Here is a 17,085-nt window from a genome sequence, read left to right as displayed (position 1 = left end):
TAAAAATCTAATAATCAGAGTAATAAGCAAAATTTGCCTTTACAATTTTTCTCACATTTGTCCCTGTAGTAGTTTAATGTAGCAGCCAAAGAGACATGCCTGCCACTTATACTGCTCAGCTGCTCAGATCCTATCTTTCCAAGGAACTTTGAGGAAAGCTTGTGATTTTCAGACCAACCTGTATTAGCAAAAATACAACAACCCTAGATGGTACAGCCTTGTTTAGACCATATCTTAGTATGTGTTGGAGAGCTGCAAATTAGAATTCACCTGTTTTTTTTAATCCTCTCTGAAAGTAAGCCCCATGAGACATTGTGAGATTTACTTTTGAATGAGGATGCAAAGACTATTCCCCACATGAGTTTTCCTTATGCATAGATTGGCTTTTTAAAAGTGTCTTTAACAATGTATACTGGGTTGTTGTGTTGCTGTTCCACTGGACTGTGAACTGGGGGTGGGGGGTGGGGGGGGGAAGAGAACTTATATGCATTTCAGAAACTGGGTTACAAGCATATTGGGACTAGGGTCTGTGAATCTTGAATTTCTGAAGGCAACATCTTTCAGTTTCTTTACAACTGATTTTCTAACCTAATTTTCCAGCCCACAGAAAAGTTACTGAACATTGTTGAGTGCATTGTTCATTGACTTCAGGTTCAGCTAGGCCTTACAATAAAATCCCAGTGTCATATGAAATAATTTATAACATTTTTGCCTTATCTAAAATGAGAAATGGTCGAGGGGAGGGAGATTTAGGTTTTATTAAAAGAAAAGGCACTGGGGAAGAGATATTTTCCCCATTCAGCCTCCCATTCAGCTAGAATTTAATTACTAGCTTGTAGTTATGGCACAGGATCTATTACTCGAGTACTCCGAAGGCGGTCAATAAAATACATTAGGTCTCCACATTATTTCATCATTCCAGTAATGTAGATAAAACTGGTTATTCCACATGTTTTGCAGCTGCTCTAACCTAATTGAAAAGAGTACCATTGTAAAATTATATCAAAGATTATTAAGTTTTATGTCCCCAGACTTTATAGGTTCTGTCTACAAGGGGAGAATTGCAGCCCATTATGTAAGAGCAAAAATCCAATTAAACTCTATGGAGGCACAAATATATATCATCCTAAACTGAAAAGGGCACAATACCCATGGTATGACAGGTACATTTATGGCAAAGATTGAGGTCAGTGTCCAGAAATGGAGGTAGAACAAGGTATTTGTGCTCCAGAAAAACATTTAACTTGGATTGAGCAGAGGTGTTGCTGGATGGGAACAGAGGCTCTCAGTACACCATACACACCCCAACAGCCAGTAGTGATGACGGAATGCATTCACAAGAAAGAAAGGGAGCCAGTATGATTGCACACTAAAAAAAGAGAGGGGGAACGCAACTGGTGCCTGAGGAGTCATTTATTGGAATTAAAAAAATCTTGGTCTCTCAAGAAACAGTTAGGCTCATTCCGCACATGCAGAATAATGCACTTTCAAACTGTTTTCAGTGCTTTTTGAAGTTGTGCGGAATGGCAAAATCCACTTGCAAACAGTTGTGAAAGTGGTTTGAAAACGCATTATTTTGCGTGTGCGGAAGGGGCCTCTGATTCTAGATCCGGTAATTTAGTGTGCACTCCAGAACCCCATCCAAATGGTGAGTGCGAGAAGCAAAAATAACTCAGAGCCCTTATTTATTCAAACTATAGGAGCTCCATGACTAAATATTATAATATAGAACAAATCTAGTTTCCTAATCTAGTCTAACTAACTAGAGTAGAGAGGAAGACAGGATCTCAGTCCTGCCCTTATGGTTGCAAGATGGATAAGTGTGTTTGTGCGCACACGAATGGAGGTGTGGAAGAAGCAGGAAGTGAGATTAACAGTCTTCACATCAGAGGGATGGTATCAGAGCAGTAGAGAAAGGATGCCCAGTGGTTTCACCCTTCTATCTCTCTGACTCTCTCGTAGAGTACCCCTCTGAAGTCTGAGGTTAAGAGACAGTGCAAAGTCCTTCACTTCCAGCAGCATTTAAAATTCTCCTTCAGGGGAGAGAGAGCATTTCCTTAGTAGCTGCAATAGCAAATCAGCCTCTGCTTACCTCCCCCAAGAAGCTGCCACAGTTGAAGTCTAGAGAGGAAGCATCAAGAAGGTTTGTCTCGCCTGTGCAGTCTCAGCTGGCAGTCCAGTGCTGCCTGTGCCCCTTGTACCTCTGCTGGTTCAAGCCACATTCACCCAGCTGCAGGTGGCAGTATCTTGGCAGCATAAGGATGAGGGCAGTTGCAGAGGCTCCTCTTGCCCAGGCAGGCTTGGCTGGAAGGCACAGGTACAGCATGCATCTACCTGTTCCACTGGCTGCACAGGTGAGGGCATCTGAGGAGCCCAGTGGATAGGAGGAGATCAATATGGCACCCTTCAAAATCTGGCATCCTAAATAACTGCCTAGGTCACCTATATGGTCAGGCTGACCCCATACCTCATAGAGTTACTGTGAAAACAAAATGGAGGAATATAAAACAGTGTATGCCATCCTGAGCTTCTTGCAGGAAGGGTGAAATTAAAATATCCCAAATATGTAGATAAAATATAAAATATACAAATATAAATATAAATTCCAAGGATCATGTGCGTTGTTTCAAGTGGATTGCGCCCAGTATTTTATAGCGTTTTAGATTGTGCACGATAACTCACGTTGCACTGTACAATTTACAAGGAAATTACTATTTTCCTCCTTTCCTACCTCTGTTAAGCTCAGAGTCAGCAGGACATTAGAACTTTAAACATATCAACTGTTAGAACAGCATATAAAACTGGATTCCTAATCCAATACATTTATCCCAGTTTTTTGTTATTGAGGGTATTTGAGGTTGATGAGAGATCAGGATTTTTAGAGTCCAAAGAAATGCAAGTGTATTGACAAAACAAAACAACTGTGCTTTTCAAAATTAAAAAATGAAATTTCAATTCACATTTGGAATGCAACATATTCCCTCATAAGTGGACATTTTGGTGTTTTAATCCTATTGCTACCACAATCAAACCAAGCAAGCAATGCAGTCACATGAAATTTTATAAGCTGTCCACTATCAAATGGAAAATACCACTACTTATCAGCTATCGATCAATATCAGCTGATGTCAAATACAGATTTAAGGTATTCAGATGATATTTAACATCAAAGTATACACTGGGCAATTCTGAGGAGCAATTTTGTTTCATGTCTGTGTGCAAGCATGGCAGCTATTAAATGTACAGAAATGCCCTGTTGGAACGTATTGTAATACTCAGCGGAAAGTATAAGTTTTAGGTCTTTAAGATCTGGGTGATGTGAATTCTCGGTTGGCAAAGCATATATTTTTAATGACCAACCATCTCAAAACAACTGAACTTTAAATGGTATTCTAATGAAATTAAAGGAAAATATATTTAAAATACTTATTAGTTCTGTGCTATACATAATTAACACCTAATGCTAATTGCAATAAGATTCCACTGGGAAAAAAACTTTATTTGAATGTTCAATTTGCACTTCCATTTCATTATATGTCACGAGTCCAATTTGGGAGCTGCAAAATTTGTGTTTCTATGATTTTAAGATGTATGTTTATTTCAGTTAGAATGATGTAAACATTCAGGATCCAAAAAGATGTTCTTCTACAGATTCTTCCCCATACCCTTCAGTTCATAGAGCTCTCCATTTACAGAAGGACTCTTTCTGTGAAAGAAAAGCTCCTTCTCCTCCTACTTGGCATAAACAGCTGCAATGGTCTTTCCCTTGTCTTCCTGCTTGTGCAAGTAGAAATTCTGTTCTAGATCCATCCCTGTGCTTGGAATCCGAGGGACTGGATTGACAAAAGGAGAAGAAGAAGTGAGGAAGGAGAGTTAAGTGAAACTGACTGGAAAATCTGGCTATATCCAACCCATTATTACTATTATTTGCTGTCAAATCACAGCTGACATGGCAACCCCACAGGTCTCTCAAGGCAAGAGATGTTCAGAGGTGGTTTGCCATTGCCTGCCTCTGAGTAACACCCCTGATATTCCTTGGAGGTCTCCCATCCAAATAGAGTTGAGGCTGAGAGTGTGTGACTGGCCCAAGGTCATTCAGCAAGTTTCCATGGCAGAGGGGAGAGTCAGTTTGCAGTCTGACATTTAAATCAATACAATATTAATGTGAAACTAGAAGCTACAGGAAATATTTTAGTGCACTTAAAAGGAAACCCTGGATTTTATGTAAAAGAAAGTGGGGAACTATATTTGGAATCCCAAATCATTGAAGAGTACTATATTCTTCACTTGCCATTCTTATTTCAAATGTGAGGTTTATATCCTTTTGTTTGGAATTTACAACACATCCTACAGGTTTCCAGCACATGAGGGTGATACATTACAAGTGACATGACCCTGTTTTCAAATATTAATCAAAACTGCAAGATGTCTCTAGTCATCCAGACAAATAATTTATGAAGAAAAGAGATTATAAAGAGGATATTTAGCAATATTTTTGATAAATGTGCAACAAGCCCCAATATATTACCTTTTGGAATACATGCTATTTTGTTTTGAAGCTCAAGGAAGAGTGACTTTTTCAGGAACAAGCTGGACAAAAATTAGGAGCCTCCAGATCTGTGTTCAGTATCTGTTGTGGTGAGCCACTGAAGACTATAGAGATTAGGCAGAAATGGACTGGCATGACTTAGTGAAGATAAAAACTTTGAGTCGGACCATCGTCTTTACTTGAGCAAGATTCTAGCATTAGTGGTCTGGATGTTCAGCTAACTACACCCCAAATTCCTGTCTGGTTTTTTAGTCAGCTTCTTCCCCACATCTACCTCAAAGGATGTTTGTTGTGAGGGAGGAAGGGAAAGGAGATTGTAAGCCCCTTTGAGATATAAATCTAAACTCCTCCTCCTCCTCCTCCTCCTCCTCCTCCTCCTCCTCTTCTTCTTCTTCTTCTTCTTCTTCTTCTTCTTCTTCTTCTTCTTCTTCTTCTTCTTCTTGCTTAAAGCTTGTATAAATTCTGCCACTAGCGTTTCCTCTGAGTCCCAGTCCTATCACAATGGATCTCATACCCGGAGCATCCTGTTCGTTTGGTGGTCCATGCTCCAGCATTAAAAATTATTTGATTGTCGGTGGCAATGCAAAAGACAGAACTCCTACTGTAAAATACAGAGAAAAGATTGATCCTTTCCAGGGCTGGATAAGCATCCCCTTCCTGGTAAAAAAATGTTAGAATGTCTTAGATCATCGTTTACATCATATATCAAATGGCAGGGGAAATAATCAGAATTTCTCTGTCCTATTAATGTAACCCAGTATTTCTGCAAGAGTGCTGTTTTTGAGATTGCTCCTCAGTGATTTCATGCTAGGTAGTCCTGATGAACAGTTAGGCACAAGAAAGAACAACCAAAATGTTAAAAAGGGTACAGGCCATTTCCAAGTTTTGGGTGGCACAGGAAGAAGGGAAATCCAAAAACCTTCCTGCTGCCCAAATAGCTCAATAGGCCAAACAGGCCTATACCATCATTTCCCATGGTATAAGTCTGCAGTCAGGGAGGGGAGTGCTTCCAGGTCAAAAGCCCAGTGGAACTGACTAAAGTCAGATCCACTTCCAGGAACACCCCTAGCCCACCCCCAGTCATGCTGGCATTCTCAGTTATGCTGACATGGCTCTGGGGGAGGTCACTTCTTCCAGGTTGGGCACTGCAGAGCTGTGTGGTGCCTGCCCACTGCCCTGTTTGCCCTCCCTGCTGGCATAGGTCCACTTACGCTATTGGGGTAGGCAAATGTGTGTGGGCCCACGCAACTTCCAGCTCACACTTTAGACTACTCCCAAGATTGGGTTGCCCAATGCTGTTAGTCTGTACACAGAACTTAACTGTAGAATGCCCATCCTGAGAAGCTGCTAACAGGGACATACTTTGTAACAGTTTACAAACTGTCTACACAAATAGATAGAAGATGGAGACATCCACACATATTAGATGGAGTGATTGAAAAGGTCTCTGTGGGAACTTCTACATAAGTTGGCAGATCGACATCAAACTGTGCTCTACAAACATCAACCTACCCTCTAGCCAAGAGGCAATTGATAATAACCATGGGCTATCCAGGCAATGGAAACCAACATTTTCCTCCTGGTTTCAACTTACTATACTTTGTGGACAGTTAGACACTGATGCTCTGCCCTGCAGTGGAGGAACATCTTCTTTGGGGAAGAGTTTTGATTGCAGAAATACTCAGACTTATGGCGTGGCAGATTTCAGAAGCCCCATGGTTCCTGAGAACGGGTGAATCCATCGTTTTGGGATTTCCACTCCTTTCAATCTACTGCTCCCCCCACTCCTCACAAACATTTCCAAGAATCAACAATTAGCTTTAAAAAACGAAAAAATAACTATAACGAGCCTTCTTAATAGCGATATGAAAAATAGCGATCTAAAAATTAAAGGTTTTTTTCTTTAAAAAATGGCAATCTTGCATCCAACCAGGAGTAACCTAGAAGTCGGGGAAGTCAAGTTGCATAGCAGGTGGTGGGGCACGTGAGGAGACCCCACTGTGGAGCAAAGAGCTTCAAGGAAAGCTCTCCATGCATAATGGGCCTGTTATTGCTCAGAAAGTAAAGCCTTAAATTTTTTACACTGGCAGTGATCAAGTATCTCTCTACCATATTTTCCTTAAGAAAATAAAATCTCCCTATTTGCTGCTTGAGGTCATTAGATCAAAAAAGTTTGAAAGAAGGAAAATATTACAAATGATGGAGAAGTGGGAAAACTTGGCTGCAGGGGAAAAAACCTCATTCATTCTCAGGGGGATGTCGTTGGTTAGCTGAACTGCCAGCAGCATCTGACTAAATGATTCCAGTGCTAATGAACCCAATAAACAGGTTTGTGAAAGGGGGAGAGGAAGTTGTTCAATGTACAAAAAAAATGGCTGCTTAATAAAATAAGAAAATGTTCTCAGAACTCAGAATTGTTTCATTTTAGGCAGCCCTGCAAAGGGACCATGAACTGAAGCCATCCCAAAGCCAAATAACTGAGGTGTGGAAAGAAAATGAATAAAGAAAACAAAAATGTAAGTTGTCAAAGGCTTTCATGACCGGATTCAACAGATTGTTGTGGGTTTTCCAAGCTGTGTGGCCATGGTGGTAGATCTTGTTCCTAACGTTTTGCCTGCATCTGCTTGGGAGGGGCAAATGCTGTGGGCACCAAGATGAAGTTGAACCTGATGCCCACAGAATGAGTGCCCAGCCATCCAAACTTTAGCAAAGTTGGCTGGTTCCTTCCAGGAGACTCACACCAGCAGCTCTTCAGGAAATTAGGCACCCCTACCCAGAACAACCCCCCAACCCCCCAATCTCCAGCACAGAGCCAGCTGGGCATAATAGTAAGCCCCATTGAAGTATGTGGTGGGAAATGTTAATCAATTTTTCCCACCATAGAACTTGCTGAAGAGCCTGGCAGATTCTGTGCTCTGCAGTGGCTGCAATGTCCCCAATGGGGAATTTCTGTGCAGACTGCACATTTTTTAAGATAGAGGCACCAGAGTTTCAAGGTGGCTCCAGAAGGCCTTCCTGGTAATAGCATCCAGTCTTGGTGAACTTTGCTTCTGCGGACAGCGGGGGAGGAGGCAGGTTGTGACAGTTCTGAGAGAACTCAGCCAGCAGGCTTCATGTGTAGAAGCAAAGAAACAAAATAAGCCTTTTGGGGGCCCACAAAATTGAACCCCAAGAAGCAAAGTTCACCAAGCCTGGATGCTATTACCAGGAGGGCCTCCTGGAGCCACCTTGAAAACCTGGTGCCTCTATTCAAAAATGTGCAGCCTGCACAGCAATTCCCCATTGGGGACAATGGAGCCAAGGCACTGCAGAACAGAGAATCTTGGGGAATTTCTTGGGGTGCCTCTCAGGGCTGCATTTTTAAAGCTAGCAGCACCAAAATTTCTGAATCTCATTTGGAGACTGTTCTGATGATACCACCAGAGTTTGGTGAAGTTTGGTGAAGTTTGGTTCAGGGGGGCCAGTTATGGACCCTCAAAGGGTAGCCCCATCTCCTGTTAGCTCCCATTGGAAACAAGGGGGATGGGGCACCCCCTTTGTGGGTCCATACCTTTGGACCTCCTAACCCAAACTTCACCAAACCTGGTTGGTATCATTAAGAGAGTCTCCGAATAGTACCCTGGAATTTTGGTGCCACTACCTTTAACAATGCACCCCCTGCAGGCCAAAACATGAATAAGCACCAAAAAAATTTTTAAATCAGACCCGAATTTTTCAGGTATACCCAAATATTCAGGTATATCCGAATATGTTATTTGTCTTATTTGGGAATACAGATAATTTTATGCCTAAATAAATCTGAATACGAATTTCTAGGGTATTGACCAAGCCTAGTGGACACCAGAAAAGGTGCTGGTGGTTTCCATGGAACCAATAACCCATGGGCACCATGTGTCATGGGCTGGCTGCCAAGGAAGGGCAGGAGACAGGTTGCAGCTGGCAAACATTTACAAACATTTACAAAGCAAGCTTGAAAAGTCTCTAAGGCACCAGTCGAAGCACTGGTCAGAGTTCAGACTAGGGTTTGCAAGAAAGCTCACCAGTCAACCAGGTCATCAAAGTCCAAAGCACAAATCCAGAGAGCAAGTCCAAGGGGCAGAGTCCATCTTCGCTCTCTGACCAGGACGGAGGGCTAGCCATGACACCATGTTTGGGAACCCTGCCATAAAGTAGCTTTCAAAGCTGCCATTTTCTCCAGAGGAACTAATCTCTGGAGATCAGCTATAATTCCAGGAGAACTCCAGGCCCCACCTGGAGGTTGGTAACTCTATTTGCAATAAAGAAATTAAGAGAAAAAATATCTGAGCATTTTGCAAGTCTTAGTTTTTAAAAAGAGGATGCCAACCATCTCTATTGGTTTGATGTCTATACTTTGTTGAACAAGACATTTGAATAAAGGAGCACTCTTAGCATGAATGATGATCATAAAGAAGCAGAGATTGCCAGAGAGGTAAAAGCCAAGGTGAGATGCGACATCTTGTGAGCCGAGGCCTCCCACCCGGCATAATTTGTGCCCGGTGACGGAGGCTCGAGGGACTGTTCACAGCACTAAGCGTCTGCGCTAAGAATAGCTGGCACTTCCCCCTCAGATGGAGAGGAGGCTCCGTACAGAGCCGCCTCCAGTCGCCCCCCTCCACTCACCGTCCCATCCAGCGTCGCTCTGGAGGACTGCAGGGACCCGCCCATGCTGCCCTGCGACCTCCAGAGGTCAGAGGGCAGCGTGGGTGGGTCTCTGCAGCCCTCCAGAGGGACGCTGCACAAGATGGTGAGTGGAGCCAATGGGGAAAACAGCCTCTTCCCGGAGGTGTGGTTCGCACCGCACCAGCAGGAACACGCTGTTTTTCGAAAACCTTGCTCATTGAGCGAGGGTTTCAGGGGCGGCTTCACGCCACCCGGGGAAAGCCAGGACGGTGCCGCTGCAAAGCAGCAACACGTCCTGTACGAACAGTCTCCCAGGGACAGTGTTTTTGCCATCTCTGGGAGGCTGTATATGGACCGTGCAGAAAGGGCCTTACCTATAAGAGATGGATCTTCCAGTAGGTTCACCTTCTCCTGTCAATGCGATGTTATATTGAGAAGAGAAATATTTTTTTAATTCTTGCTTCTCTGCCATTTATAAATAGAGGAGCATTCTCAAAACATGACATGGAAATCTTAAGGAGCAAAGAAGAGAAGAGGGCACATGAGCTTCACGAATGCATATGAACAACAAATCAAATCTGCCAACTCTGGTGTGGGAAATTCCTGGAGATTTTGGAATGGAACCTGGGGAGGTCGGGGTCTGAGGAGAAGAAGAACCTCAGCAGGATATAATGCCACAGCAGTCACTCTTCAAAGTAGCTACTTTCTCCAGGGGAACAGGTCTCTCTGAAGATCAGTAATAATTCTGGGAGATCTCCAGACCATACCTGCAGGTTGGCAGCTCTGTGCCACACCCAAACATTTCTTTGTGCTGAGGTTCTTAAGGGAACCCAAAATAGCTTACAACATTATTGCCTTCTCCATTTTGTCATCACAACTCTGTAAGATAGGTTAGGCTGAGTGCGTGTAATTGGCACAAAGTAATGCAGAGATCTTCCATAAGTGCAAATTTGAACCTGGATCACGCAGATCCTTGTCTGTCACTCTAGCCTAACTATTTATATATTTATTTATATGTTCCTAACTTGGGTCCAAAGTGACTTACAATAAACAACCCAATAAAAACAAACTACATTTTGTGCTAGTCCTTGACTAATTGGCTGGCTCATCCAATGCCATGGCCTATGAACCATAAGTTACTAGTTAAAGGCCCAAGAGCCCTTTTGCTAGAGCCTCTGCCTGTAAACCAGAATCAGGAAGCGAAAAGTAAATCTTCAGCGAGATGTTGCATCTACTACAACTATTTCTTCTTTCTGTGTACATATTCATGTATTAATGTGATTTTATCAGTATTATATTGCTAAGTAGGCGAAGAACAAAAATCAAAAGTTCAAAATAACAAAAATTCTCCTTGAATGGTCAGCAACTATAAATGGTCAGCACTCTCATGTGGGTTTGCATTTCCCATGTGATTCAAAACCATAATGGGAATACATGTACGAAAATATGGGAATTTGCTGATAGCTGGGGTTATAAAATCATGTTAAAATCATTCCAAGTTAGTTGGCTGGCCATTGAGTTGCTCAGACATGATTTTCCTGGCATGGACACAATTTTTATTCTCTGTAAAAATTAAATGCTAGGTTTTTAAAAAACAGCAGGAAAAAAATCACATTTGTATTATGTTTGCTGTATCAGAACATTTTACCATGTCAAAAGCTATTCTGTTTAATCAAAAAGAATCCAACCATTTGTTATGTTGTTTAAGCTTCATTGAAATAGGAATGTTCTTTTGAACAGTCTGATTTAAAAAAAACCCCTACAATATCTCAAGTGATGCAGATTGCGATATTTGTTATTATAGTGGCCCTGGGTTTTATTTGCTCAAGTATACCAGTTTCACAATATTTTGGTCACTTGCAGGTTTTACCTTCTCCTTTCCAGGAAGAAAATCACAGCCAAATGCAGAACAACCTTGCTCCAGCCATTATCCAGAGAAGCAGATAGAGGTGGCTTTCCACTTCCCTGTTCCAAATGCCAGTTGTCCTGAAAATGGAGGGAAAAGGACCACTCTGCCATTTCCCATCCCTTCCTTCCGTTTGTGTTTCTGTTCTGTTTTTACTGTATGTTTCTTTACTAATGTATATTGTTTTGGTAGATTACTATTGGGAAAGTGGCATTAAACATCTTCAAATAAGTATATAATTAAGCACACAAGAAATTTTAGGCACGGTACTTTTTCTAAGTACTATTCCTTTTATAAATCATGCCACATTTCTTTTAGACCAAAATCACACATGCTTCACAAAGTTCAGGAAGGCTGAATCGTGATAGTAAATTACCCTTCCCTGTACAGTTTTCTACAAATTTAGAAATCTAGTACACGCGTATTTGGAGCAGCCTTCATATTTTCCTCCTGTACTCACCAGCATTTTAAAGGGCTGAAAAGTGGTTTGGGGCATGTGGGTATTCATCCTTGTTCTGGGTTTGCAATTGCTTGGGTCTCTTTGGTAATACACAAAGTGGTTCTTGTGCTTAACTATCATCTTTAGCATCCCATGCTGGTATTCAAGACAACGAAGAAGAGAAAAAAATAAGTTATGTCTAACTAAATAGCCCTAAAGTGGAGCAAAATGAACTGATTTTATAGTGTGAGCTGGCAAAAAAGAGAGCACATGTCCTATCCCAGTGGCTTTTCTAGTCCTGTGGTACACCTCTAGATGGTGCAGGTGAGTTTCCACAGAAGAGAAGCCCCTTATGCATTCTCTAGTTTTCAAACGTTTTCAAACTTGAAGGAAAGGAACTCAGGAAAAAGTTGCTGGGAACTCCTCTGAGACTTCAAAATAAGCGTAGGACTGGCAAAGTACGGGTACGCACTGACCCTCTCTTGGAGTGGGGCTGGGAACATCCATGATAACTCATCTTCCCAATGGCTAGCAGCATCTGCGAGTTTTATGACCTTTGGCACGTGTGAAAAGTGAAACTGGATATTGCTTACGTTGCATTGACATACTGATTGTCTGGCTGGATATCGTCTTTAATATTTAATTCTGCACAAGGTAAGATTTATATATATATATATAAGACATGTGCTTTGAGAACATTATGGCAGTTTTGTGGCACAGCAGTAAAAGAACAGCTAAAATATGTGTTATTTAATATTTCATGCATTTGTCTGAGAAAATACCAAATCAGAGATGATGTTAGTGTTAAAAGCAACACATTCCACTTTCTCTTTGTGTTCGCCCTTTCCACATGCATCTAAAACAACTATGTGCGATTCTCAGATGAAGCGTTTGGGGAAAGTAGGTTTTCTCATGTTCCTTTGCAACAACCATACCGTAATGAATGAAAGTGCTATCAAACACTGGGGTATTTTCCCAGGGAAGACATTTGCAACAGTGTGCAAATACTATATATATATTTTTGGATCTTGAAGACTAAAATTTTTGTGTGGCAAAATTGTAGTTCACTCTTTGGGCTATACAGAACACAACTAGCAAACCTACTGTTTTTAATACTTTATATGCGTCGTAGAACAAAGAATATTATTTGAAGGCAATTCAGCACCCGCCGGGATGAGGTTGATTGAATGTGGGGAATTACATACCTGTAAATACAAGTTTTAGAGCGTGCATGGTTTTGTTTCCAGAGGAAAGCTTCCTCAATCCAGCTAAGCAAGAGCCACGGGGAATCTGAGTGCTATAGATAGGAGAGAACTATTTATTTGTATTATTTATTTGATTGGTTAATTGATTGATTGATTGATTGATTGATTGATTGATTGATTGATTGATTGATTGATTGATTTCTGTCCTGCCTTTCAAATACATCCCAGGACTGGTTACAACAGTTTAGAAATGCTTCCCACATTACAATGAAAACAGCATCATATCCAGATAAAAATTCCTAAAAAACATACCTAAAAACAACTAACCAGTACTCAAAAAACCCCTCCCCTCCCTAATAATCACATTCTACTAGATTTTTGAATGTTGCGTTTAGCCTAACTAACAGTGGAGAGGTACAAGGGAATATTCCTGAATTCAAGCAGAAAGCCATTTTTACAACTGTGCAGGCAGAGACTTTTACAGAGAATCCCTATGCAGAGTTACCATAGTCTAAACCCAATGGTCTCAGACTGGAATAACTGACAGAGACAGTAAATGAAACTATAATGTGAAACTATGGAAGGGTTATAGATCAGAACCTTAACTGAAGAGGGAGAAATTCCTACACCGTCTTGAGTCGTACAGAGTAGATTAGAAAGGCAAAACTAGATTAAGTAAGCAATAATCTGTTGAGACCAAATTTGATTTGAACTGCACAAGACTTGTACAAACTAGAAACCTTTTAAAGCATGATTCGGCTACCAGTAATCACTACAAGACGCTGGAGATGAGGAAAGAACAGAACAATTCGTGTTTAAGTTATAAGGACATGATGATTAGTGGAATGTTAGACACCTGGGTAGAGCAGAGCATGGGCTTTGCATACTTCTGTTCCTGATCCATGCCCTGACAATATAATTGATATTTCTTTCCTCTGTTTCTACCCAAGAATGTAACTGGTTTTTACTATGTGTGGTGACAATGCAATTCCATGTGTTCTAGAGCTGGCTGGAAATGTTGAAAGGGTCATAGTCTCATAACCTGTAAAGTAGGGTTGGGCATGATGGTTGAAGTCTGGAAGCTGCAGGTTCAAATCCCCTGTATGGAAGTTCATTGGGTGACTTTTGGCTAATCACTCTCTCTTACCCTAACTTACCTCATCAGATTTTGTTGTGAAAATAAAATACATAAGGAGAATGGGATATAGTAAGCCATTTCAGGTCCCTGTTAGGGGAAAGAACAGGGAAAAAACACTGTTTTCCACCATTCTTCCAACCCTGTATTCCTTCTATTGCAGTCAACCAATACAGTGAAGACCATAGGGGCAATCACATAAAAATTATAAGCTCAGCTACCCCTTTGTACTAAGGAGACTCTCTGTTTTCTGGTTCCTGTCCCAGATAAAGAGTTGTTGTCATTTCTGTCTCTTAGGGATGCCTCATTAAACATTTGTGAGAGTTATTCATGTTGTTAAGGTTCAGCTCTCCTTTCCCAGGTCTCTACAAGTTACAGTACAGAGTGAAGATGGAGGCACCATGTCACTAATGCACGCAGGCGCGCACACACACACATAACAAATGCAAACACAAGATGTCACATGCTAGTGTGGCTAATTTTCAACTGTTAATAAAAAAATTATAGGGCAATCATAACACTCCCCCTTTCTTTCCTGTATGGAGTCTTAAAGCAGTTTACAAACTCCTTTCCCTTCCTCCCCTCATAACAGACACCTTGTGAGGTAGGCAGGGCTGAGAGAGTTCTGAACGAACTGTGACTAGCCCAAGATCACCTAGCAGGCTTCGTTTGTAGGAGTGGGGAAACAAATCCAGTTCACCAGATAGGAGTCCACCACTCATGTGAAGCAGTGGGGAATCAAACCTGGTTTTCCAGATCAGAGTCCACCGCTCCTAACCACTACACCACACTGGCTTATAAAAAGGTATAGGACAAGCAATGATCCGTGATTTACCACTCCACTAAGCAAAGTTTGAAGCCATCCAGTGGTTCTCAACTTGTGGGTCGGGACCCCTTTGGGGGTCGAACGACCCTTTCACAGGGGTCGCCTAAAACTCTCTGCATCAGTGTTCTCCATCTGTAAAATGGATAAATGTTAGGGTTGGGGGTCACCACAACATGAGGAACTGTATTAAAAGGTCACGACATTAGGAAGGTTGAGAACCACTGGAGCCTTTCTCCAGTGGAAGAGCCACTTAAGTTGGAAAAGAGCTGCTAGGCTGGATGAACTTCCTCCAGGCAAACGTAGGATACTGCCCTATAGCAGAATAAAATAGTACAGCAGAGTACAGCCCCTAATAATTGGGGTGTGGGATTCAATTGATAATCATGAAAACAGGGATGTAATGTGAAATGTTGGAGTATATAGCCTGCAAACTGAGCAGCTGCAAAAGCAATCAAGCCAGCAACACATTATAGGCATCAGCCTATCAATTCTTAAAGTAATTACCAAGTGTAACACAAAAGAAAGCTCCTTCTTAACCCCCAGACATAGTGATCAGTCAGGGCCTGATAATCAGGTACATCCAGTCTCTCCCATGTAGTCAACTGAGACAAAATGGCAGAGGCTGAGTTCCTTCACTAGCCATTATCCTACTTTTGGTTGTGCCAAGCTCTTAACCCCCAAGGAAGTTAATGTGAGAAGGACAAAACCTTCCTGATTTTTTTTTCTGAAATGATCATCATTTATCTCTAGTTTCTTTTTAAAACATTGATATGGCATATAGTTTCTATTATTTCTGCTGCTAATGCTTTTAGCATCCTACTACTTTGTTTCCGAAGTACCCACAATACGCGGCTAGGTGATATGATTTTCTCTTCAGTTTTTCCATCTCTGCTTGGTTTTGAAAAATGGGGAATGCCAACTGTATAGTCATTCCCTGCACTAAAAGTTTGTTCTTACTGCTGCTTTATCAGTTTTATTTCTAGTGTTGCAATAAAACATCTAAAACAAATTGACTAGCATTGCACTGCTTAGGACGCATACTGCTGATCTGCACAGGAAAATTGTGAACATTTGCTTATTCTTTACTAAATGAAGGCTACAGGACTAGATTTAGGGGTGCTAGGAGGTCTGTGCTGTCCTCTGCATTCCTGCTACCATTCTGCTGGATGGTGGGGGAAATGGAGGTGGGTGGGGTCCAGTCAGTGGCTACCATAGAGCAGGGGTCTGCAACCAGCGGCTCTCCAGATGTTCGTGGACTACAATTCCCATCAGCCCCTGCTAGCATGGCCAATTGGCCATGCTGGCAGGGGCTGATGGGAATTGTAGTCCATGAACATCTGGAGAGCCACTGGTTGCAGACCCCTGCCATAGAGTTCTGGTCAAATGCTAGCACATTTCCAGTGGTGTGATGTCACTTCCAGTTGTGTCAAAAGATATGTCACTGGATCTCTGGTGAAGTCACTAATGCTGCCGAAAAAGGGCCTCCAACTGACTGGTGGATTACCAGCTTTATTCTGGCAACCCTAACTGAATATAACAGGAATTTCATAACGTTTTTACTCATAATGAAGAAAGGTGGGCATTGTAATGATGAGCTAAATTGTAAGTACATAAATGCTGTGGAGACAATGACATTTTAAAGAGCCAAACTGTGAGCTCATTGAAATGGAGAAGTTAATTGGCCCAAATGGGCAAAAGGAAATAAGCAAGATGGGTAAGATAACAGTATTTAATTTAATCTTCCTTGGCTGAGAAATTCTGAAATATTTCATTTAAGAACACCACCAAGGAGAAAATAATTATTAAATGTTAATGTTTATAATTATTCCCTCGAGACACATTTTTTTCCAGCTCTGAGTATGCAGGCAAAAACACTGAGCAAAAGAGATAAAATACCTCTGGCGGCAGTCTTTTTGGCTTTAGATTACATTCCTTATGCCAAAGTCTGACCTTCTTTAAATTGATGCAACTGTGAAGATATACCCACTTCTCTTCCAGTGAAATCAATGAGCCAATGGCACAATCCTTCAGCCAGCCACATGTTGGTTCAATAGCCTGCACCAGAAATCCAACATGAACAATTGCCCTCTGTTTATTAAACTGTGAAAGCTGCTATGCAAGCCTAATCATAAGGCACTGCCACAGGGCGAGTGGTGGTGGTGGTGAAACAGCAAAGATAGGGAGCCTCTGATTTATTTCTGATATATAGGATTTATATCCCACATAAATACTCTTACAAGATTTATAAGGTGGCATACAAATGATTACAAACAGAATAAATCATAATAAAACAATCAACCACCACCACCACTCACAGTGACTTGCAGCATATAACCAACAAAGCGATATAAACCAGTTTTCACTTGGCTTATAAAGCTGCAGAA

General features: G+C 41.6%; 1 protein-coding gene across 1 annotated transcript in view; it reads left to right on the top strand.

The window, feature by feature from the left end:
• Window positions 1-11,956: 11,956 nt before the first annotated feature.
• EDAR (ectodysplasin A receptor) overlaps window positions 11,957-17,085 on the top strand; it is a 95,562-nt gene continuing 90,433 nt past the window's right edge. The window contains exon 1 of the mRNA XM_048494696.1: window positions 11,957-12,189. The gene's annotated coding sequence lies outside the window, so the exon portion shown is untranslated. The remainder of the gene's footprint in view (window positions 12,190-17,085) is intronic.

This window comes from Sphaerodactylus townsendi, linkage group LG04 (genome assembly GCF_021028975.2).
Source record: "Sphaerodactylus townsendi isolate TG3544 linkage group LG04, MPM_Stown_v2.3, whole genome shotgun sequence".
Lineage (NCBI taxonomy): Eukaryota > Metazoa > Chordata > Lepidosauria > Squamata > Sphaerodactylidae > Sphaerodactylus > Sphaerodactylus townsendi.
Note: the sequence above shows the minus strand (reverse complement) of the source record. Positions and strands in the feature narration are given on the sequence as shown.